We start from the raw sequence: 25,987 nt of genomic DNA on the forward strand, positions 1-25,987 counted from the left end.
TTTCTCCAGGCTGAACAGTCTGGAAAAGAGTGAGAGTGGCGGCGTGTAGATCTTGGTCTCTTTGTGTCGACTTTGTCTTCTCCTTCTCTTTCAGCAGCTTTTCTGCATGCACAGCGTACTGCTCGATCTTGGTGAGACTGGTGGTTTCCCACAGGAGACAGAGCTGCTTTACTAACTTGGCCGCTGCTGGATCCATACCGCTCATGAAACTGTTCCGCAGGTGCACTTCCCAGACCTCAGGAGTGCCTTCCACTCCAGCCAGGGTCGCAGGTCTGGTCAGGCCACTGTGTTTCTCATGCACGGCAGTGAGACGGGTGAGAAATGCTGACACCCCTTCTCCATCTTCTTGCTTACACATACTGATCTTAGTCATGTCTATGTTCAAAGGAAAAGCACTGTCCAGATGAGCACAGAGAGCAGTGATAGTATCTCTATACTCACTATTGCCAGCCACACTCCAGTCTGGTGTAGTCATTCGCTGGTCAGCTTCCGGCCACTCTTTGGAAACTTTGCTCCAATCTATACCCATCTTGATCATGAGTAGGCAGCGAAGTTCATGGGTGGTCGGTCGGAATTCTCTGCAAAATATCAACAGTTCATTACCAAATCTCTTTCCTCCTACCTCTCTCACGTTGGGAAGAGAAGCCATGCTTTCCTTGATATCAGCTGTCATCCAGGGTCTGTGGACTAAAAGCACACCATCAGCTCCAGCCACTTCCACCATTGGAAGATGAAGGACTTCAGACTTTAGATTATGGCCTTGTGGACCCACTGGTGAGCACGTGGTCAGGTCCAGGAGAGTATCTTTTCCCTCACCATATGCAAGACCGGATCTCGTGTGTGACGGAGAAGCGCTGAGAGGTGCTGATGCTGGAGGCGGCTGGTAGGCTGGGAGAGATTCCAGAGGCTCAGTTTTTTTTTCCTTTTTTTTTCTTTGTCTTGACTTCTCCCCCTTTCTGTGGGTGAAGCGCTTGTGGGAATGATGCTCCGCCTCGCTGAGGAGGCAGTGTGTGTTGGGGTGGTAGGGCAGACTCCAGGTCAGGGTCCATCTGAAATTTCAAACACTGAGAAGAGGGTGAGAGCCCTGCCTGTCGTTTCTCTCTTTTGTACTCTCTCTTAAGTGTTTCTTCTTTCCATGCAGAAAACGTCCTCCAGTCCTCTAAGAACTTAACATTATCTGCAGACTCTTCTTTTTCCTTCTGTTTCAACTTTTCTTCTAACTGTCCTATCTGCCTGGGACTAAAACTGCCCTTCTCAGGGAATCCTAAGTCCTTTACCCATATATCAAACTATGCCAAATAATCCTCGCCATACGAGGTTTTCATAAACTGGATGTTTGGGCTGTCATAGGAACAGCCAATTCTTATTATAGCACATGTAGCTTCACACTTACTTGCTTTTTCTTTTCTTTCTCTAACTTACTGTTTCTGTTCCTCATTGTACACTGTTATATTAATAGGTTATGACAACAATGGCTGAGTTTTTATTAGGATCACAAGAAGAGCAGGTTGGACTATGTCCAAAAATGCGACACAATAATCTTTTAGGTGTGTTCTTATTAGTAAACAATTTATCTGACATTTGCCTTAAATTAAAGTAGGTATCATTTAGCACAACAACCTCAAAGACAACTCACGCATGTGTACAAAATCTGTTTCTCTGTTTCAGAATTTGGAGGACAGTACTCTGTTAATTCCTCAATATTTTGCATGCACACCGGTGTGTCTTTGCGACTTCGTGATCGAACCTCTCTATCCCGTTCCTCCGATGGGCCAGTTGTTCACACAGAACAAAGGAAGCAAGATTCAATTCTTTCCCAGTTACGAATCGCTGAACGTGAGTCCGTCGAGACACGCACCCGTACTTCCTTCGCTCAAGTAGGTGAGCTGTTACCCAGTCGTCACTTGGGCGGATAATTCTCTTACACAACCCAATAAACTACTCGCAGTTTATTGTCTCAAAATTGTGTTTATCCGTTTCGGCAAACATATTGATGGTACCACAGCTTAGCAGTCCTCCTGGGCTCGGACAAACTTCTGTCCGTCTCTTATATCAGTCTTCCTTGACTGGGACAGTCTCTGTCCATCTCTTATATCAGTCTTCATTGACTGGGACAATCTCTGTCCATCTCTTATATCATTCTTTAAATACTAGGACAAATCTCTGTCCATTTCTTGTATCATTCTTTAAATACTGTTTCCACTAATTTCTTTACACAAGAATGCAAAGTTATCACTTACTGGTTCGGTGAGCCCTGACGGTCTGGTCTCTCGTCCGAGTTCTCAGCTCCGCACCATAGCCTTGGGAGTGTTCCGTCGTCCGAGGATCAGACGCATAGGGCCCACCCAGGGAAAGCCAAATTGTAATGGAAATTTCTAATAAACACTTCAGAACGCTTAACAGTTGTCTTTTCAGTCATTTATTATAGTAGATCATATAAAGATATATAAAATAGGAAAGAATAGAAGAAGACATCACTTCTGATGATGCCGAGAGTACGCGCACTCTGAGTTGTGTTTTAGGAATGTTATCTATTATACTCTGAAAGCATTCGCTCACTGCTTGTGTCTTCACATGATTGGCTCAAGATTTTCTATGAAGCTTTGTTAAAGCGTGCACCTGGCGTGCTCTGGTATGTGCAGGCGGATGTGAGTTAGGGAGAGCTCAAGCTCCCTGCTTATCACCACCGAGGTCAGGAAAGGTGGTTACATCATGAGAAGATGCGTAGTTAGGATGAACTCAAGCACCCTGCTCATTACCACCAAGGCCACAGAAAAGCGATTACAGCATGTGGAAAAACATCTCTTCTTAGTAACTAAGCCACTTTAGCTCAACATACAGAAACACAGAGAATAATAATGTTCATCCATTAAAATTCCCTCACAACAGCTAAAACAGCCTGGGGTCAAATTGACCCCAAAGAAAACCGATGCATACAACATGTGTACAGGAAATTGAAAACATATCATCATGTTAATTTTATGTTTACCCAGTTGTCCCCATTAAATTAGAAAAAGTCATTAAATATGAAGCAAAAAAATGTCAATCATATATTTAGAGATGTTAAACATTGAACGGGGTCAAAATGACCCCAAAGATAATAGTAGGGTTAAACAATGAGATGAACATAACATTCTCAGGTTTTCTACTTTCACAACAGGGTCTAAGATGATTTACCAGATCTACTCATTCCGCTTTATCCTGTTCTACAGGGTCACAGGCAAGCTGGAGCCTATCCCAGCTGACTACGGGCGAAAGGCGGGGTACACCCTGGACAAGTTGCCAGGTCATCGCAGGGCTGACACATAGACACAGACAACCATTCACACTCACATTCACACCTACGGTCAATTTAGAGCCACCAGTTAACCGAGCCTGCATGTCTTTGGACTGTGGGGGAAACCGGAGCACCCAGAGGAAACCCACGCGGAGAACATGCAAACTCCGCACAGAAAGGCCCTCGCCGGCCACGGGGCTCGAACCCGGACCTTCTTGCTGTGAGGCGACAGCACTAACCACTACACCACCATGCCGCCCTCCAGATCTACTCATCATAATATATTTTTTAAATGCCTAAAATCTTAATTAGTCCTGATATGCAGTAAAAATGATGTAGTCTTTTAATGTAATAGATATAAAACTCATCTGCTGTTCAAGGACACCCAGTAGATTTCACACACATCTCCATCATGGTACTGAGATGAAGATGCTGGTTCTGCTTGTTTATACAGGAACTGAAATCTTCAAGTAAAGCATTCTAAACATCATTATATGACATGCTGTTGAGGTTTTATACACAGTTACAGTGTCACTTTTACTCTTTACCCTGATGCCTGGAGTGGATGTGACATATGTTTCTTAATTTATACCCAGTTTCTGGAACATAAATGCAGAACATCAGTCCTGAATTTATAAACAGGATACTTGGGGTCAAATTCCCAAGGAAAGATTCATGACAGGAAAATGGTGCAATAAAAAGGATTGGAGGCGATGTGATCAGACCGGAAGTTACTGTGATGCAACTGAACATAACTTTGAACACGGAAATTGACACTTCCTGTTGTACCAGAGGAAACACTGAACAGATGTTTGTTTAGGAGCCTAAAAAGAAGGTGAAACGTTTAAACAGGGTGATAATTGAACTTAGCGTAATGAAGTAAATTACATGAACGAATGTGATCTTTATTGTGAGCATAGAGCAGGTGAATTGAGGTAAGTGGGGTTGATCAGTTACCAGTTTGAAATGTCCGTTTTATAATGTATTAAAATTGCTGACTGGCACAATTATATTGACAGATCTAATTGTAAGACGAATTACGTTAACTTTCTTCTGTAAAACTAATTGATCTTTATTGTGAGAATAGAGTAGGTCACTATGAACTGACATGACTGGGTTTTAGATTTTAAATGCCCCTTTTTCAGGAGTAAGATGAAGTAAAATGTTAATATTTTGGTGTCAGAGACAGTGAAATGTGAATAATAATAATAATAATAATAATAACTACTCCACCACTACTAATAATAGAGCGGCGGCTACAATTATCGACAGTCCATAATTATCGACACCTTTTCAGATTTACCAATAAAAAACAATTTTACAAAGGTGAGTTTCAGTTATAACAGTCATTATTGGTTAATTAATCAACCAGAAGACCGCCCTTGCTTTTTGATCTTGTCGTCTGATGACGCAGCTCGTTACCTGAAATGGAATTTTGTTCAGCACGATCAGCAATTTGAGGAAAACCTGGACATTATCATCGCAGGTAAGCATGGTGGAAAGATCATGGACATGCTTTTACTGATCAAATTCACTGATATTTCATGATCTCCTCATCGAAACCTACTTTGTTTCTTACTCTTTCATTTGACAGTCGCGATTTTCTATCTAAACGCGTGTTTGAGAAGTCACGTGAGGTGTCGATAATGATGATCACTTTCACCGGTGTCCACCATTATCGACACCCTGTGGAATTAAGTGACATTTACAGCTGTTTATGTATTGATCTTTGGGTAACATTGTTGAAGTAGATGAAGTAATTTAAAAAAGGTGCTGTGATTTTATATATTTTTTCTGATTCATAACAGCATAGAATGTTTATAGAGTATTTGGAATCCTATTGCAATAAATAGAATTAGACCAGAATTAAATTCCTAGCATATAAAAAATTACATGCTTGAAATATTCAGATTTTTCTATTCCATTCAGTTTTTTTTTCAGTTTGTTGTAAATATCTACCACATATTTCAATATCAGTAGACATTTTATATTTTTAGATGTAAAAATATAAAGTTTTGGTTTGAGGAATGACATGCAACCATTGACCTGGATTTTCATGTGGTTACAATGTCAATTTCCTGTTGACATTTATTGGTAAACTACAAAACTAGAAATTAATACAAACAACAAATGATTAACAAAATGTGATCTATGAAAATAAAGTGGGTAGAAAGTGGTTAAACATTATCAGTTCATTGGCTTACAAACATTAGAATTACTTCCTCGTTTATGTAAGCACCAACATCGATATATTCATATAAAAGATATTTTGTAAATATAAGTCTATTCAAAACAAATTTTAAATAAAAACTATGTTTTGTTTACCTGATACCACATACCAATGTTTTTTTTTTTTAAATATATAATCATCTGGGTGTCGATAATTGTGGAAAGGTGTCACGTGATCTGATATGCTAAGTAATCGGGAATCAACTTATTTTTTTTCCAGTGGAGGTTTGAGTAATTATTCATGCACAATTTATGTATTGAAAGTCTTTTCTACTTTTGCAATGGCCAAAAGATGGTTAAGGTGTCAATAATTGTAGCTGCCACTCTCTTGAAGTTTAAAAAAAAAAAATTATTGTTATTTGGTTTAATGCTTTATAGCATCTTTAAACTTGATAGATTTTTGCTATTTTTAAATGCATGTTTTATTTTATATATATATATATATATATATATATATATATATATATATATATATATATATATATATATATATATATATATATATATAATGCAGATGTATTCCTCTTGTCTCCTTTTGCTGTGAAAACTTTTCTTAAACTTTAGTTCCTATACTAGCATTTCAGTTCGTAGTGTGCTGTTCACTGTGCTTGTGATGGGTCTGCAGAATGGTGATCACAAGACTCAGAACGACATCCCGAAGATGATGTCACCATCAGATGATGGTGGTTGTCTCAATAAGTGGCACTGTCGGGTGAATCAGAGTCGAGTATTTTGGTTGAATCAGAAGGTTTAACCATGATCATTTCTTGAGAGATAGATAGATAGGACTTCTTAATAAGTGTTGTACTTTTGTTTATCGTGTTTGGAATTCTGAGATTGATCGTGTTATGGCCATAATTCTAAGCAGCAACGATGTCAGGTCATGAACTTTATAAAATCCCAGCTCGATATGTAGTTACCAAAAGATAATATACAATTGACGTTCAAGCTTAAATTTGTAAATTTTAAAGACAATTTAAGCTTAAAAGGCCTTATGTTTGTCATTTTCAAACTCACAAATTAGCGATATAGACAATGTTAGCTTTTTATCTTTCTTGAGCCTCAATTTTACCTACATGCATGGATCAAATATACATTATCCTCAATGCATCAAGATGTAGCTTAAACTTGTTTTTATGTAATAAAAAAGGGTTTCATATTATACAAAAAATGCACTGGACTTGGAAGACTTATCTACTTTCTTCGCCACAATTTAACAACACATCGGCGCCATCTTTTAAGCTTAAATTGCCTCATTATTTATTTATAGGAAAATAAATTCCCTCCAAAACATATTTTCAGCAAAAATGCTATTGATTTGGAGATTCACACATATTGAGTAATATGTTATCAATAGGCCTGCCTTCAAGAAAATACAAATGTTGCACTTCGTAGGGGTGGGTGGAGCACAGAAGGACGGCAGGCCAGAACTGAGTTCTCAAAACTTTTTATTTTTGCTTTTCAGCTTTGCAACCACACTCTCCCAGTCACCTGCGCGCACATTCACACACAAGTCGTCTGGTTGGGGAGAGAGCTCCTTTCCTCTACACTCACTCTCTCCTTATGTAGGGCGCGGTCACTGGGGAAGACACACAAACACACGTTAATAGACATCAGGTGCAGTGATTGTCACTTACCTTCCCTGACTCCGCCCTCCGGTCACAGACCGACGCTTGACCACGCCCCCGCTGCCACATACCCCCACCACCCGACTCAGGCCAGGCGGCCAACCGACCTGCAGCCGACTCCCCCCCCCCGCCTTGACGGGAGAGGAAGTCTGCCATGACCATCTGCGCCCCCAGCCTGTGGATCACCTTGAAGTTAAAGAGTTGGAGTGCCAGATGCCAACGGGTGATCCACGCGTTGGCATCCTTCATGCGGTGGAGCCACTGGAGGGGTGCATGGTCCGAACAGAGGGTGAAAGGGCGTCCCAGCAGGTAGTAGCGGAGGGTGAGGACCATGGCAAGGCACTCTTTCTCGATGGTGCTGTAGTGCCCCTCATGCACCGACAGCTTTCTGCTGATATACAGCACTGGAAGGTCCTCCCCCTCCACCTCCTGGGACAAAACAGTCCCCAGCCCTCTGTCTGATGCATCTGTCTGTCACATAAAGGGGAGAGAAAAGTCAGGGGAGTGTAACAGTGGCCCCCCACACAGTGCAGCCTTCACCTCAGAGAAAGCCTGCTGGCATTGCTCCATCCACTGGACTGGATCTGGTGCCCCCTTTTTAGTGAGATCAGTCAGCGGGCTGGTGACGTCCGAATAATTAGGTATAAACCTACGATAGTAGCCAGCCAGCCCCAGAAACTGTCTCACCCCCTTTTTGGTCTTGGGCCTCGGGCAGGCCACAATCGCTGCTGTCTTGTTAATTTGAGGACGCACCTGCCCATTGCCCAAGTGGAAGCCCAGATACCGTACTTCCACCCACCCAATCGCACACTTCTTCGGGTTGGCCGTGAGACCCGCTCGCCTCAGCGACCTAAGGACGGCCCTGAGGTGTTGCAGATGCCGCGGCCAGTCATTACTATAGATTATTATGTTATCTAAGTATGCAGCCGTGTAGGTGGTGTGGGGGCAGAGGACCCTGTATATAAGCCACTGGAACATAGCGGGCGCCCCAAACAGCCCAAAAGGAAGTGTAACAAATTGGTGTAAGCCAAACGGTGTGGAAAAGGCCGTTTTTTCTTGGGATAGTGGAGTCAAGGGGATCTGCCAATAACCCTTTGTCAAATCCAGTGTCGAGTAAAAGCGAGCCGTGCCTAGTCAATCCAGCAACTCATCAATACGAGGCATTGGGTACGCATCGAATTTAGACACCGCATTGACTTTTCTATAGTCTACACAGAATGGGACTGACCTGTCAGCCTTGGGCACCAAGACCACCGGGCTGCTCCAGTCACTGTGGGACTCCTCGACGATGCCCATTTCGAGCATGGCCTCGAGTTCTTCCTGAACCACTTTTTTCTTGTGTTTGGGTAGCCTGTCAGGGTGGCTGCGCACTACCACCCCCGGGGGCGTCTCGATGTGGTGTTCTATGAGGTCGGTGCGGCCGGGCAGGGGTGAGAACACGTCTGAAAATTCGGTCTGCAACTGGGCAACCTCCACGAGTTGGGTCGGGGAGAGGTGGTCTCCACAGGGGACCGGAGAGGTACGCGATGTCAATGTTCCCTTTGGAACCTCTGGCCCCAGCTCCGCCTTCTCCGGAACCACCGACACCAATGCCACAGGGACCTCCTTGTTCTAGAGTTTGAGCAGATTGAGGTGGTAAATCTGTAGCGCCCCACCCCTGTCCGTTCGCCTCACCTCATAGTCGACATCCCTGACTCTCCGTGTGACCTCAAAGGGTCCTTGCCACTTGGCGATCAATTTGGAGCTCGATGTGGGCAACAGTACGAATACTTTACCTCCCAGTGCGAACTTCCTAAGGCGCGTACCCCTGTCGTACAGGCGGGTTTGCCGTTCTTGGGCCTGCCACAAATTCTCCTGGGTTAGGTGTGTGAGTGTCTGGAGTTTTGTGCGCAGGTCAATAACATATTGAATTTCATTTTTGCTCAGGGAAGGTCCCTCCTTCCAATTTTCTCGCAGTACATCTAGGATGCCACGTGGCTTACGCCCATATAATAATTCGAATGGGGAGAACCCCGTGGCGGTTCTCAGACTGCAAATAACAAGGGTTCGAGCCATTTATCCCAATTACGTGCATCCTCGCAAACAAATTTTTAAATTATGTTCTTGAGTGTGCGATTGAACCATTTGATTAACCATCTGTTTGTGGGTGATAAACGTTGGTGCGGATCAGCTTAATTCCCAATAACCCATACAGTTTGCTCAGTGTGCATGACATAAACGAGGTGCCTTGATCAGTCAGAATCTCTTTGGGGATTCCGACTCGGAAGATGATCCGGAAGAGCGCCTCCGCAATACTGCATGCTGAGATATTGCAAAGAGGCACTGCTTCCGGGTATCGCATTGCATAGTCCACCAGAACTAAAATAAAGCAGTACCCTCGTGTTGAGCGATCCAATGGCACGACGAGATCCATCCCAATTCTTTCGAACGGGGTCTCAATTAATGGTAGCGGGCGCAAAGGCGCTTTTGGAATGGCCACTGGATTTACTAACTGGCATTCGCGGCATGCCGTACACCACCTACGGACATCGCTGCGAATCCCTGGCCAATAGAACCGGGCCATTATTCGGGTTAGTGTCTTATCCTGCCCCAAGTGTCCAGCCATGGGATTAAAGTGAGCCGCCTGGAATACTAATTCCTGGCGGCTCTTTGGAATCAAAAGCTGTGTAATCGGCTCCTTAGTCTGAGTGTCCTGCGTCACTCAGTATAACCTATCCCTCATAATGGAGAAATAGGGGAAGGACGGGGTGGCGTTTGGCTGGAGCGTTTGACCATCGATTACTCTCACTTGGTCAAATGCATGCCGCAGAGTCGCGTCCCGCGACTGTTCTAATGGGAAATCTGCAAGGGATTCCCCGAGAGAAGGAGGAGCCGCCCGCGGCTCCTCACTCTGACGCGGTGATGACGTAGACGGCTCTGTGACAGCTGCTCCTCCTAATGCCACACCGGGACCTCCCCCTGCTGAACTATGGCAGGACCCACTCTTCATTAAATGCCTCATTAACTCCCGAAATCCCGGCCAATCAGTCCTCAAAATTATCGACTGGGTAAGGTGGGGATTAACCGCCGCCTTTACACTAAATTTTTCCCCTCAAAAAAAAAATGTGGACTGCCACTAAAGGGTAGTTGTGAACATCCCCGTGCACACACAACACCTTCACCAATTGTGCTCCTCCCAATGCCTTGTCTTGCACCAGGCTTTGGTGGATTGAGGTCTGATTACAGCCAGAGTCCACCAACGCCTGATATGTATCCCCTTGGACACTCACCAGTATGCGATACGCTCCGGCCCGATCGAGGGCGGCTCCTGGCGCGTCGGGAATCTGAACCACCGCGCCCACCTCCATTGCCGAGCACTGCTGCAGGAGGTGGCCTGTCTCCCCGCAGCGCCAGCAAACCGGCCCGGGCTTTCTCTCTGCACTGGCACTCTGGGGCTCACTCACCTGAGGGGAAGAAGAGACAGATACAGAAGTGGGAAATGGGAGGGCACCGCGGGTGCGGTGGGCTGGCTGGGGTGGAGTCGGCCCCCGCCTCCACGGTGGGGGAATGGGGCGAGGTCGAGACACAGAAGGGGAGGGGGAGAGAGAGCTAGAGGAGAGGGGAGAAGAGGAGATCTGCCATCCAGCCATCGGAACAGTCACCAAATGGTCCTCCGCCAGCACGATGGCCTGATCCAGCGACGCCGGGCGATGGCACTGGACCCACTCCATGGTCCTTTCAGGTAGTCGGGCAATGAACTGTTCCAGTACCACCTGATCGAGTCCCTCGGCGTCACGGTTGTCAGCCCTCAGCCATCACCAGCAGGCGTCCCAGAATTGCTGGCCAAACACGAACAGCCGGCCGACTTCCTCCAGGCGCAGGGCGCGGAAACGCTGTCTGTGTTGTTCGGGGGTGCGCCCCACACGCTGGAGGACAGCCCGGTGGAGGTCCGCGTAGACCAGCTGGCTATCGGCGGGGAGCTGTAGCGCGGCTAGCTGCGCCTCACCCATTAGCACGGGGAGGAGGTGCGCTGCGCGCTGTTCCACCAGCCAGCCCGAGGCCTCTGCTGCCTGCTCAAAGAGTGTGAGGAAGGCCTCAGGGTCGTCATGCGGGCCCATCTTCGTTAGGGTGAGGTGGGAAGGGCCTGCGGCGGTGGAGTTGGTGGACCCCGCCGACGCGAGGAGGTGCTGGAATGCCTGTCAATCTTCCTGCTGCACCAGCACCAAGGCCTCGAACCTTTGCTCCTGCTTCTTCTGGAGGGCAACTAGTGCCTGGTGCTGGCTCTGCTGGGCTGTGGCAAGGGCGTGGACCAGGTCCGCGAAGGGGGAGGACTCCATGGGGCTGTTCTTCTCTGTGATCCCGGGTTTCAGCACCACTGTTGCACTTTGTAGGGGTGGGTGGAGCACAGAAGGATGGCAGGCCAGAACTGAGTTCTCAAAACTTTTATTTTTGCTTTTCAGCTTTGCAACCACACTCTCCCAGTCACCCGTGCGCGCGCGCGCACACACACACACACACACACACGTCGTCTGGTTGGGGAGAGAGCTCTTTTCCTCTACTCTCTCTCCTTATGTAGGGCGTGGTCACTGGGGAAGACACACAAATACACATTAATAGATATCAGGTGCAGTGATTCTGCCGCTTACCTTCCCTGACTCCGCCCTCTGGTCACAGACCGACGCTTGACCACGCCCCCGCTGCCACAACAAACATATAACTTCTCTTTGAATATAGCAAAGGCAACATAAATATAACATGAATAAATATTAAATATAATCTATACTTATAATAATTTGTATATACTTTTTTGTGTGTTTTTTTTTGTTTGTTTTTTTGGTTCGTTGTTGTTGTTTCAAAGAAAATTGATGCATCTCCTGTCAATCCATTTTGTAGCCCACTGACCATGTATTTGTGTGAGTAGTTTTAAAAGGATGACTCTCTCTTTCTCTGTGTGTTTGATTTTTTTTTTAGTTTGAACCTAAAGGAAGAGATAAGGATGGCAGCTGCAAGCAGTAAGTTACATTTCCAGGGGGAAATTTATCAATTTTATTTTATTGCCTAAGTTTATCAAAACTAACCGTGTGTGTGTGTGTGTGTGTGTGTGTGTGCTACACAGATGAGTTTACACTCACTGGTCCTCATGTGATAAAACAACATGACTCCTCTGCTGTCACTCTCTCATGCCATCTGTCTCCTAACATCAGTGCTGTTAACATGGAGATCCGGTGGTTGAAGGGCACAAACTGTGTTTGTGTCTATAAGAACAGACAGGAGACAAAGGGGAGAGGTTACGAGGAGAGAGTGAGTCTGTTCACTCAGGAGTTGAGGAGAGGAAACGTCTCCTTACAGCTGAGAGACTGTAAATGGTCAGATAGAGGACATTACCTGTGTCAGGTCACTGATGGAAACAGAACAGAGGAGTTTACAGTAAAAGTAAAAATGAGTAAGTGTTCCTGAACTCCACGATCCATCACCCTACTTTTTACTCTGTAATGTGCCTCTCTGTAGTGGTTGAAAATGCATAAAAGTAGACAGTTTAACAAATATGAACTAAGAACAGTGACCCTCAATCTCTCCTAATGTGACAAATAATGAGATTAAATATATCAGTTTAATCTGAAATAATCAGCGACCTTTTTTAACATCAGAGAGGACATTAGACACTAAATGTGGTCTTTAGATTGGTACAGTTACTGGATATACAGTAGAACAGACTAGATCACTGCCAAATATAGCACTGAGAACCAACACAACGCACATTTAAAGTGGTGCTTGAAAGTTTGTGAACCCTTTAGAATTTGTTATATTTCTGCATAAACATGACCTAAAACATCATCAGATTTTCACGCAAGTCATAAAAGTAGATAAAGAGAACCCAGTTAAACAAATGAGACAAAATATTATATTTAGTCATTTATTTATTGAGGAAAATGATCTAATATTACCTATCTGTGAGTGGCAAAAGTATGTGAACCTCTAGGATTACCAGTTAATTTGAAGGTGAAATTAGAGTCAGGTGTTTTCAATCAATTGGATGAAATCAGGTGTGAGTGGGCACCCTGTTTTATTTAAAGAACAGGGATCTATCAAAGTCTGATCTTCACAACACATGTTTGTGGAAGTGTATCATGGCATGAACAAAGGAGATTTCTGAGGACCTCAGAAAAAGTGCCGTTGATACTCATCAGGCTGGAAAAGGTTACAAAAGCATCTCTAAAGAGTTTGGACTCCACCAATCCACAATCAGACAGATTGTATACAAATGGAGGAAATTCAAGACCATAGAGATCTTGCAGTCACGTGACCGGAAAGTACACAGCCACCATCTTGTCGGTCAACAGCACAGCTGAATATTGCTGCACTCATGTACAGAATGGATCAATTTCAACCGATGGACTATTTTTCTAATGAACAGATAACTAGATATATGTCTAAAATAAACGATCTACAGATTAGTGACCCTTTTGGCTTACCGGACGGAGTTTTCACGACCTTGTCAGTGGATATGGAACTTCCAGAGGTGGAATACCCCGACGTGTATAATTACCTCATTAACTTTCCCTTGCTGTTCACTGGTGAAGCACTGCGTGCTTATAAATCTCTGGACAGTTATCTTTACAGAAATTCAGGATTTGTCAGCGACTCAGATGTGGCATCTTGTAAACAAGAAAATGATCCTCACTGGATGGGTAAGTCACTTAAGTATTGAGTATAGCACTGACCAGCCGATTATAGAATAGAATAAAGTAATTCCAAATTGTCCGTGTTGTTTACCTGGATCTGGTGTTGGAGAGGTAGAGGCTTAGCAGTGGAGATTTGAGTGGTTGTTTTCTGAGCTTGGTCAACAGGCCGGCTCTACAGCCTCGCTTTTGCTTCCGCTCCCGGCGCTGCCTCCTTAGCTTTGCTTCCAATAACAATCCACGGAGACCCCGCTGGTCTCGCTATCTCGTCCGGAATGTTTTTTTTTTTTTCTCGTCCAGAATGTTGTGCATGCGATGGAAATTGCTACAAACCGTCATTTTCTGCTGGAAACCAATGTCCAGTAAGTCCATACGGTTGTAGTGGATATTGAAGTCCGGTACAGACGAACAACACGCAAAAATACACACAAAAAAACATAAAAAACGTGCACAGGTAGGGAGAGCTGGTAGCCACAGCCGTTGTAGTAGAATTGTATATAGTAGGTTTTTCCAGAAGAAAAGGTAGAAGTAGAAGTAGAAGGCGGAAATATGGCGTTTGACCGACAAGATGGCATCTGTCACAATCTGGATCGGCTGTGACGTCACATGCAAGTGCTCCATAGTTACCCTCCCCAGGAGTGGTCGACCAACAGAGATCACTCCAAGAGCAAGGCGTGTAATAGTCGACAAGGTCACAAAGGACCCCAGGGTAACTTCTAAGCAACTGAAGGCCTCTCTCACATTAGTCAATGTTAAATGTTCATGAGTCCACCATCAGGAGAACACTGAACAACAATGGTGTGCATGGCAGGGTTGCAAGGAGAAAGCCACTGCTCTCCAAAAAGAACATTGCTGCTCGTCTGCAGTTTGCTAAAGATCACATGGACAAGCCAGAAGGCTATTGGAAAAATGTTTTGTAGATGGATAAGACCAAAATAGAACTTTTTGGTTTAAATGAGAAGCGTTATGTTTGGAGAAAGGAAAACACTGCATTCCAGCATAATAACCTTATCCCGTCTATGAAACATGGTGGTGGTATTATCATGGTTTGGGCCTGTTTTGCTGCATCTGGGCCAGGACAGCTTGCCATCATTGATGGAACAATGAATTCTAAATTATACCAACAAATTCTAAAGGAAAATGTCAGGACATCTGTCCATGAAATTAATCTCAAGAGAAGGTGGGTCATGCAGCAAGACAACAACCCTAAGCACACAAGTCGTTCTACCAATGAATGGTTAAAGAAGAATAAAGTTAATGTTTTGGAATGGCCAAGTCAAAGTCCTGACCTTAATCCAATGGAAATGTTGTGGAAGGACCTGAAGCGAGCAGTTCATATGAGGAAACCCACCAACATCCCAGAGTGGAAGCTGTTCTGTACGGAGGAATGGGCTAAAATTCCTCCAAGCCAGTGTGCAGGACTGATCAACAGTTACCAGAAACATTTAGTTGCAGTTATTGCTGCACAAGGGGGTCACACAAGATACTGAAAGCAAAGGTTCACATACTTTTTCCACTCACAGAAATAAAATATTGGATCATTTTCCTCAATAAATAAATTACCAAGTATAATATTTTTGTTTCATTTGTTTAACTGGGTTCTCTTTATCTACTTTTAGGACTTGTGTGAAAATCTGATGTTGTTTTAGGTCATTTATGCAGAAATATAGAAAATTCTAAAAGGTTCACAAATTTTCAAGCACCGCTGTATGCTTAAAGTTAGAGAAAGACAACACAATTTAGCTGATGATCAAGAGTTTTCAGCATAACTATATGCAGCTAGTGGCTAATGAGAGGTGTTTCACAATCTAAGAACCTTTTTTTAATTATTATAATATATTTTATCTTCCCTTAAAGTGCCATTCCACCATTGGATGTATTCTTTGGCATAAAATACAATATATTTTATGACAACATGACTAGACAGAGAAATCTTTTAGCTTCAAAATGATATATCAAACATAATTTTTTGACAACGACAAGTATATTAATTTTGCAACCAAAGTCACCTACCCTTTTAATTTCCGTGCGGTAGTGAAACGTGATGTCATCGTCAGGTTCCCCTTCTTGTGTACCACGTGTCGGTCTATTTTTAGACCAGGAAACCCCCAAAGTGAGAGAGTCATTTCTCCTCGTATATGGGGTCCAAAAAAATTGCGAAAAATTTTGAGTTAATCTTTCAGTTAGCTAGACTTATTGGTATTAGCTAGATTTATTGGTATTATTTTTATCGCGTTCTATCCGCCATTGCTGATAATATGTGCCACGTCACGTGGTACACAAGAAGGGGAACCTGCCGATGACATCACGCACGGAAATTAAAAGGGTAGGTGACTTTGGTCGCAAAATTAATATACTTGTCGTTGTCAAAAAATTGTTTGATATATCATTTTGAAGCTAAAAGATTTCTCTATCTAGTGATACCATTTATATATGTTGTCAAAATATATTGTATTTTATGCCAAAGAATACATCCAATGGTGGAATGGCACTTTAAGCACTACAACAAATTAAATAAACAGCTTAACCCATTGATTCAAATTGATGACATGGTAATGCTAATGTTTCTGCCTGTAATCCTTGTTAATGCTAATTCTAGTTGATGTCCACACTCTGGGTGACTGTAGATTGTGTGAGGAGCGGAACATGTGAACATTAGTGGGAATGATGTGGCAGGTTCAGCAAGTAAAAAAATAACTCGGTGTTGAGCTCATCTCTTTAACAGTTAGAGACCATATATTCAGAAATTTTGACTAATCATAACTACTGCACTTTTAATATGAATTGAAATAAAAAGGCACTCAGAATTTTAATTTCGTATGAAGGGTCTCATCATCATCATCTCTAGCCGCTTTATCCTGTCCTACAGGGTCGCAGGCAAGCTGGAGCCTATCCCAGCTGACTACGGGCGAAAGGCGGGGTACACCCTGGACAAGTCGCCAGGTCATCACAGGGCTGACACATAGACACAGACAACCATTCACACTCACATTCACACCTACGGTCAATTTAGAGTCACCAGTTAACCTAACCTGCATGTCTTTGGGCTGTGGGGGAAACCGGAGCACCCGGAGGAAACTCACGGGGAGAACATGCAAACTCCGCACAGAAAGGCCCTCGCCGGCCACGGGGCTCGAACCCGGACCTTCTTGCTGTGAGGCGACAGCGCTAACCACTAAACCACCGTGCCGCCTTCATACGAAGGGTTCTGTTCAAAAATACATTATATAAAGGAACAGAGGACTGAGTATTAATAGAAAAAAAACACTCCATGAAGTATTTAATCAAGTTTAAATGAATGATTTTAGAATGATAGGTTATCTCCTGTTGCAATGCATTGCATAAACACCATAAACACATTTTGTAGTGAGATAAAAACACAATGCACTGTTTCTTTTACAATGTAGCTAAATATTAGTTGCGGTAAGCTATTTTAACTGTAAATCACAAGGTTTTTTTCATTGCATTTCAGCTAATATTCTGTTTTTCTCTGTTGTTTTAAACAGATCCTTTCTCATGGGTAAGTAAATAACGATAACACTTCATGGGTTTGGGAGACTGAAGACATGGTAGACATGCAAGGTACTTTGACTGGTGTCTATTTTTACTTTCACTTTTCAGCATAGCTTCTTTTCTTTTGGGTCTCACACTGAGATAAACCTCAACATGAACACACTCACTCATGCACACACATGCAGCTGTGTACTGGTTTTGACTCTCTCCTCCTTATCCCTGAGCATTGGCAACCTTCATGCAGTGGAGCCACTGAAGCAGGCATGATCTGAACAGAAAGTGAAAGGGCATACCAGCAGGTAATACTGGATGGTGAGGAGTACCCACTTGATTGCCAGACACTCCTATTTCAATGGTGCTGTACTTTGTCTCCCATACTGAGAGCGTGTGGATGGTCTACAGCACCAGGCACTCCTCCCCCTCCATCCTTTGGGACAAAATGGCCCCCAGCTCTCTGTCCGACATGTCAGTCTGCAAAATAGAAAAGTCAGGAGATTGCAGTAGTAGCCCTCCGCAGAGTGAAGATTTTCCCTAAGTGAAAGCCTGTTGGCACAGCTCTGTCCACTGGACTGGATCTGGCACTCCTTATCATTCAACAGGCTGGTGACATCCGAATAGTTTGACCTCTTTTTTGGCCTTGCATCCTAAAACCACTGTGGTTTTATCAGTCTGTGGCCACACCTGCCTGTGACACAAGTGGAAGCCCAGATACCATACTTGCACCTGTCTAACCACACACTTTTTTGGGATCACCGTGAGCCCCACCCATATCAACAATTTCAGGACAACCCTCAGCTGCTGCCAGTCATTACTATAAATAATAATGTTATTGAGAGAGGCCGCAGCGTGTGGATGGAGAATTCTGTCCGTGAGCCACTGCAGCATTGTAGGGGCCCCAAACAACCCAAAAGGAAGTGTCACAAATTGGTGGAAAAGGCAGTTTTTTCATGGGATATGGGAGTCAAGGGGATCTTCTAATATCCCTTTGTCAAATCCAGTGTCAAAATAAAAACAAGCCATTCCTAACCAATCAAGCAGTTTGTTAATGCAAGGCATTGGGTATGTGTCAAATTTAGACTTTTCTAAAATCTGCGCAGAACCAGACCGATCTGTCAGACATGGGCACCAAGACCATTGGGCTGTTAAATTCACTGTGTGACTCCTCAATTAACCCCATGCCAAGCATAGCCTTGAATTCATCCCGAAACACATTTTTCTTGTATTCGGAGAGACAATGGGGTTGCTGCATATCACCACCCCTGGAGGCATTTTTATATGGCGTTCTATGAGGAGTGCAACTGGGCAGAGATGAGAACACACCAGAAAATTCCACCTGTAACTTGGCAACCTCTGCAATTTGGGACAGTGAGAGGTGGTTTGCACAAGGGACCGGGATGGATTGAACTGCTATTTTTAGATTTACCTCTGTTCCCAGCTCCTCCCTCTCTGGAACGACCATTGCTAAAGCCACAGAGACCGCCTCTATCCATGATTTAAGGATATTGAGGTGGTATATTTGCCCACCCCATCTCTATCCATTCACACCAACTCATAGTCAATCTCCCCAACTCACCCTGTGACCTCAAAGGGCCCTTTCCACTTCTAGATCAATTTGGAATTTGCTGTTGGCAGTAAAACAAGTACATTATCTCTCACTGGAAAAATTCCCAGATCCTGACAACCAAGCACACTATGCAGAGGGAGTAGCTTTCATGTTGGCTGAAGAGGCTCAGAAAGGCCTCATAGGATGGGAACCCATCAACTCTAGGATCATAACAGCCAGGTTCCAGAGCAGCCACAAACTCATCAAACTATGCATAATACAGTGCTATGCACCAACCAACAATGCAGAAGAGGCAGCAAAAGAGAGTTTTAGATGCAGCTGGAGAAAATCATCAAAACGCATAAAGAGAAGGAAGGCTCCATATTAATGAGTGACATGAACACCAAAGTGGGACAAGAGAACACAGAATATGAACAAGTAATGGGAAAGCATGGTGTAGGAAACATGAATGAAAATGGAGAGTCATTTACTGACCTCTGCGCAGAACAAAACCTGGTTATAGGAGGTACCATATTCCCACAGAAACAGATACACAAAATGACCTGGGCATCACCTGATAAGATCATGGAAAACCAGATTGACCGTATCTGTATCAGCTGAAAGTTTAGAACATCACTGCAGGAATTCAGAAGTAAAAGAGGAGCAGATGCTGCATCAGACCACTATCTTGTGCTGGCCAAAGTGCAGCTGAAGCTGAATAAATGCCAAAACAGAAAGGATACCATCAAGTGATATAATGTACTCCAAGTGGGGAAGTGAAATAAGCAGAGAGAATTTGAAATAGTACTGAAAAACCATTTTGAAGCCCTGTAAGACCTCAGTGAAGAATATACAACAATAGAAGATGACTGGCAACAAGTGAAACAGATATGGGCAGAAACATGTGACACTGCGGTGAGAATAAAGAAGCAAGAACACCAAGCATGGATAACAGTTGAGACTATGGGAAAAGTGGAAAAAAAAGAAAACAGCGGAAATAAAAAGTTAACAACAGCAAGACAAGGGCAGCGAAACAAACAGCACTGGATGAGTACAATGGAGCCAATTGGGAAGTGAAGAAGAGTGCCAGAAGCGATAAGAGGACATTCATTGAAAACAGAGCCAAGGAAGCTGAAGAGGTGGTAGGACAGAGGAAGATGGAGGCACTATATACAGTGGTCCTTGAAAGTTTGTGAACCCTTTATAATTTTCTATATTTCTGCATAAATATGATCTAAAACAACATCAGATTTTCACACAAGTCCTAAAATTAGATAAAGAGAACCGAGTTAAACAAATGAGACAAAAAATATTATACTTGGTCATTTATTTATTGAGGAAAATCATTCAATATTACATATCTGTGAGTGGCAAAAGTATGTGAACCTTTAGGATTAGCAGTTAATTTGAAGGTGATATTAGAGTCAGGTGTTTTCAATCAATGGGATGACAATCAGGTGTGAGTGGGCACCCTGTTTTATTTAAAGGACAGGGATGTATCAAGGTCTGATTTTCACAACACATGTTTGTGGAAGTATATCATGGCATGAACAAAGGAGATTTCTGAGGACCTCAGAAAAAGTGTCGTTGATGCTCATCAGGCTGGAAAAGGTTACAAAACCATCTCTAAAGAGTTTGGACTCCACCAATCCACAGTCAGACAGATTGTGTACAAATGGAGGAAATTCAAGACCATTGTTACCCTCCCCAGGAGTGGTCGACAAACAAAGATCACTCCAAGAGCAAGGCATGTAATAGTCGGCGAGGTCACAAAGGACCCCAGGGTAACTTCTAAGCAACTGTAGGTGCAATTGGTAATTATTAAGTGATCAATCTCATTAAATCTGAAGGTTAATAATTAAATTGAATCAGTCTCATTTGAATCATACCATTGAATCATTCTCATTGAATCGTTTTCATTGAATCAGTCTCATATCATTAAATCACTCATGGAATCAGTCTCATTGGATCAGTCTCATTAATTAATACCATTAATTTTGGTGCTTAATAATAAATTACCAAACAGCTAAATTATGGTATATTCCAAATTATTATGATCACTTACCATATTACATAAATCAGATGCACCTTTGAATTCTTGGAGATTGGTTGACTTCAGAAATATTGGAACACAAACACACAGTTTCAATAATAAATGAATTTATTATAACAAAGAAAAATGAATAATGGCAGTTGAAATACATACAAACAGTGAGATATACTTGATGAGCGTGAGTGTGTGCATGTTGTGGTGAAGGCAAAAGATTAGCTTTGGGTGCTAATTAAGATGTGTTTGTGTGTGTGTGAGGCCTGGTGACCACGTGTTTCTAAGTAAAACAAGAGAGCTAGCTTTGGTTGCTAATACAAAGGAATGCTAGCTAGGGTGTGTTTGAGTGAGTGAGTGTGAGTCCACGTGGTGGAGGCCTTGGGGCCTAGGCAGAGACTAGTGTTGTGTTGCTAGCTAAGATGTGTTTGTGTGTGAAGCCTGGTGACCACGTGTTTCTAAGTAAACAAGAGAATTAGCTTTGGTTGCTAATTAGACAAAAGAATTAGCCATATGTGGCTAGCTAAGGCCCAAGGATCCTACCTCGTGGAGTTAAGACAAAAGGTGTGTATGTGAGTGTGGAGGAGGGACGCCACGTGTTCCCTTGAGACAATACACTTAGCCCTGGATGCTAATGGGACAAACGAATTAGCCATAGGGTAATTTCACTAGCTTATAACAGTACTAAATCCACTGAAATCTTGATGCAGCCAAAATGTGTAAAAGGAAATTAAGATGTTAGTAAGGGATAGAGAAGCATGCACAGCCTATCTATTAAACATTTGAGAGATTAAAACAAAATATAATAATCAATTAAATACCCTGAGGGTCTACAGTGTACACATTTAAACCGTTCCTGAGTTTAAATTCACACTGCTTCATAAAAGCTAATTCCTAAGACTAGGTTTTGCCCAAAATGCCAAGCCTTACTGCAGTATCTTGCCCTTCTGTAGAAAGCAGAGAATTCTTGGAGAGGCTGAGTTTCACAGGAGCTTGTGGAGCACGTCTGTGGAAAGCAGAGAATTCTTGGTCCGACGCTTCATAGCTCATGGGAAGAAAAACTCTGATCAAACAATGTGCACAGTTTTCTTTAGTTAGAAGGGATCCAGCCGCTTCTTAACTTTAAATTAGCTGTTTGGACTGCAGTCCGTATGTACGTGTAACGAATAACTGAAAACCAGTTGTAACTCAAGCTGAGTTTTAAAATCGCGCGATCCGAGAATCTACCATGGCCAAAGGTGAAAGGAAAGCACGAAACTCTGATTCTTGAGGAAAAGAAAAGACGTCTTTATCTGGTTTTCCCGGTCAGAGCAAGTCTCTCTGTGTCTAGACAGCTTGAAGTCCAAGACGGAAAGAGAGCGAGCTAGGAGTTTCCGGGTTTCTTATGCTTTCATGGAGGATGTGACGTTGGAAATCCCGCCCACGCGTGATGTAGGTCATTGTGGAAGTCGGCTGATGGGAAATGTAGTTTTTAAAGGGACTGTGTTGTAGTTCTTAGACAGACTGTGTTACCTACACAACTGAAGGCCTCTCTCACATTGGCTAATGAGTCCACCATTAAGCCTCGGTCACAACCGGCCGTACGTGCTCCTACGGCCGGTCTACGCGCAAAAAACGCAAAGAAACGCATGGAGGGTGCGCGTGTGACATGCTGATTTTCGAGCCGTGGACTGGCCCCAGACCGGCCGCAGAGGTTCTTTGTCATGTCAAACAAACTCTACGGGCACTTAGGTTTTTTTCAGGTTGCAAGACAAACTTGCGGCCTCGTGTGTCTTCCGTACGGCCGACGTGCGTCTTTCGTACGATTTGCTGGTGTCAGGTTTGGGCAAAATGTCAATTTTTTTCATACGTCGCACTTGCGGACTCCGTATGTGTATTGTGCGCCCCACATACGTAATTAGTGCGGCCAACGCACGTTCAGATATTTTGTATGTCATCCATGTGTGTCAAGTAAGTCGGCTGTACATTGGCCGTACGGCGAGAGGGTGTCAGTCGCATGAAAACTCGAGTATATATGTCAGCCTCTAGCTGTGTGGGGATCTTATTTTTATTTTTGCTGTGATGGTTTGCTGTGATTTATTTGGGTTGCTATGATTTTGGTGTGTTCACATAATTGGTTGATTGCTGTGATTTCACTGTGTGCTGCTAATTGATTGCTACCTACACTGATATTGTATTTGCGGCTCTCTAATTGCTTAGATGGATCAGCTGTTTGGACAATTATTACCTGACCTATTGAAGCACTTGAAAGACGAAGGGGTGGGGTATAAAAAGGGGACCTTTTCAGTATTAAGGAGGAGTTCAACAGGGCATGAAATCGTTAAGAGGTGCCTGTGGATGGTATGAGGCCGGTAACGGCCCCCGCCCCGCTGGGGACGTGGACTTCTCAGAGACGGGTTGTTTGGGAATGCAGCCCAAAGAGGGGACGTGGATTTCTCAGAGTTGGGTTGTTTGGGAATGCAGCTCAAAGAGGGGATCGGACGCCACAGTAGATGCGTAGTTACCAGTGGAAGATCAGCGGGCAGATTGAAGGAAGGAACAAACGGACGAAGGAAGGAAGGAATGAACGAACGAACGAACATACAGTTTTTTTTTCTTTGCCTGCGCTGTGCTGTTTCCCTGATTTGCTGCCTTCTCTTGAGGTGCGTCGGCTGCAGACTTAGGAAATCGTGACCTAGCCAACGGGGATCTGGAGTCAACTGTACTTAATTCAACGCTCGCTAACGACAGGGTAAAGGGACATAAGACTTCTCCTTGCCTGCTGTTTTTGCCTTGTTGCGTACGTCGCCATTGTTTGATGCTTTCTCTTTTATTGCCCGAGGTGTGCGCTGACTCCGGGCGAGCCATAGACATTTTTGGGAATCCCCCGCTGCTACCTGGACGCTGGAGGTGTGACGTCACGCGCAGGGCTTCCCCGCGCATTAGACTTCCCCACGATTTCAGCACATTTGGGACTGGGATTCCTCTTTGCGCGGACTGCACACTGCTGAGACGGGACAATTTTATTTTTCTTTTATTTTTTTCTTTCTTTGTAGCTTGGTGCTATTTTTAAAGGATAATTTAGTTATCTATTTACTAAATAAAGCATGCATTTTTTAAGCTTCTGTTTTTGTGATCCTTCTGTGTCCTGGGCATTTGCTGTTAATTAAAGGATTAAAAAGTGCCTTACGGCCGACATATAAAGCTGCAGGGGTGCCTACGGCCATTTGTACACGTAGGCTTTGATTGAGAGAAAACCCAATTTCATTTAATTCCATAAAAGGTGACGGAGGAGAGAGAGACGGCGGCAGAGAGGGAGGAGAGAGAGAGGACAAGGAGCAGTGAGGAGGAGGATGAAGACCACGACAGTGGCCAGCAGGCCAGGAGTTTGAGACGAAGTCTTTGCGGAGGGATTGCCATTTTCACAGTGAGAAACCAAAGTATGCCAAAATATATATAACCCTCTCCAATCGCCGCAGTGCGACAAACGAACGCCGTTAGTACGCACAACGTACAGATCATGCGCAGTTCTTGCAACCTTCATACAAAGCCTGCATGGAACGCATGGTCAGTACGATTAGTGCACGTTTGAAGGTGCGTTGGCTGTATGAATGAAGCGACAGCCGTACGTCCGAGCAGCCTCAGATTTCGTGCATGGTACGCACGTTCGACTTCCGGGTTGTACGTTGGGTGAGCGGTGATCTTACTCCTTCATGGTCACCACAACTACGTTCTCCACAAACAAAAAAAAAAAATACAGCGATTTGGGAAACGCCAAAAATCGCACGGCCAAAAAATCGTACGTCCGGTTGTGACCGAGGCTTTAGGAGAACACTGAACCACAATGGTGTGTATGGCAGGGTTGCAAGGAGAAAGCCACTACTCTCCAAAAAGAACATTGCTGCTCATCTGCAGTTTGCTAAAGATCACGTGGACAAGCCAGAAGGCTATTGGAAAAATGTTTTGTGGATGGATGAGAACAAAATTGAACTTTTTGGTTTAAATGAGAATCGTTATGTTTGGAGAAAGGAAAACACTGCATTCCAGCATAAGAACCTTATCCCATTTGTGAAACATGGTGGTGGTAGTATCATGGTTTGGGCCTGTTTTGCTGCATTTTGGTCAGTATGGCTTGCCATCATTGATGGAACAATGAATTCTGAATTATACCAACGAATTCTAAAGGAAAATGTCAGGGTATCTGTCCATGAACTGAATCTCAAGAGAAGGTGGGTCATGCAGCAAGACAACGACCCTAAGTACACAAGTTGTTCTACCAAAGAATGGTTAAAGAAGAATAAAGTTAATGTTTTGGAATGGCCAATTCAAAGGCCTGACCTTAATCCAATCGAAATGTTGTGGAAGGACCTGAAGCGAGCAGTTCAAGTGAGGAAACCCGCCAACATCCCAGAGTTGAAGCTGTTCTGTACGGTTGTACAGGATGACTCAACAACACCTTAGATGAGCTTTTCATCCATGAGATGATAAGTACCTGATACTCCCTATTAGTCAGACAGAACTGAAGAAGCTTTTCGGATGAGAGGTGAAACGTCTTCAAGAATCTTCAAGCAAGTCCAGTTGCTCTCTTATACAGTGCCTTGCAAAAGTATTCATACCCCTTGAACTTTTTCACATTTTTCCACCTTACAACCACAACCTTAAAAGTTTTTTACTGAGATTTTATGTGATAGACCAACACAGAGTAGCACATAATTGTGAAGTGAAACAAAAATGATAAATGGTCTTCAAAATTTTAAACAAATAAAAATCTGAAAAATGTGATGTGCATTAGTATTCAGCCCCCCCCCCCCGCGTCAATACTTTGTAGAGCCACCTTTTGCTGCAATTACAGCTGCAAGTCTTTTATGGTATGTCTCTTCCAGCCTTGCACATCTAGACACTGAAATTTTTGCCCATTCTTCTTTGCAAAATAGCTCAAGCTCAGCCAGATTGGATGGAGAGCGTCTGTGAACAGCAATTTTCAAGTCTTGCCACAGATGCTCAATGGGATTTAGGTCTGACTGGGCCATTCTAACACATGAATATTCTTTGATCTAAACCATTCCATTGTAGCTCTGGCTGTATGTTTAGGGTCATTGTCTTGCTGGAAGGTGA

The 25,987-nt window shown here is 43.7% G+C and overlaps 1 long non-coding RNA gene across 2 annotated transcripts; it reads left to right on the plus strand.

The window, feature by feature from the left end:
• Positions 1-4,064: 4,064 nt before the first annotated feature.
• On the plus strand, positions 4,065-23,979 carry LOC132875523 (uncharacterized). Of its 2 annotated transcripts, none has more exons than XR_009651832.1 (4): positions 4,065-4,112; positions 12,085-12,125; positions 12,230-12,556; positions 17,300-23,979. It is a non-coding gene; the product is annotated as an uncharacterized LOC132875523 (long non-coding RNA). The 2 variants fall into 2 exon arrangements; XR_009651831.1 differs by having other exon boundaries at positions 4,075-4,212.
• The last annotated feature ends 2,008 nt before the right edge of the window (positions 23,980-25,987 follow it).

This window comes from Neoarius graeffei, chromosome 28 (genome assembly GCF_027579695.1).
Source record: "Neoarius graeffei isolate fNeoGra1 chromosome 28, fNeoGra1.pri, whole genome shotgun sequence".
Classification (NCBI taxonomy): Eukaryota; Metazoa; Chordata; class Actinopteri; order Siluriformes; family Ariidae; genus Neoarius; species Neoarius graeffei.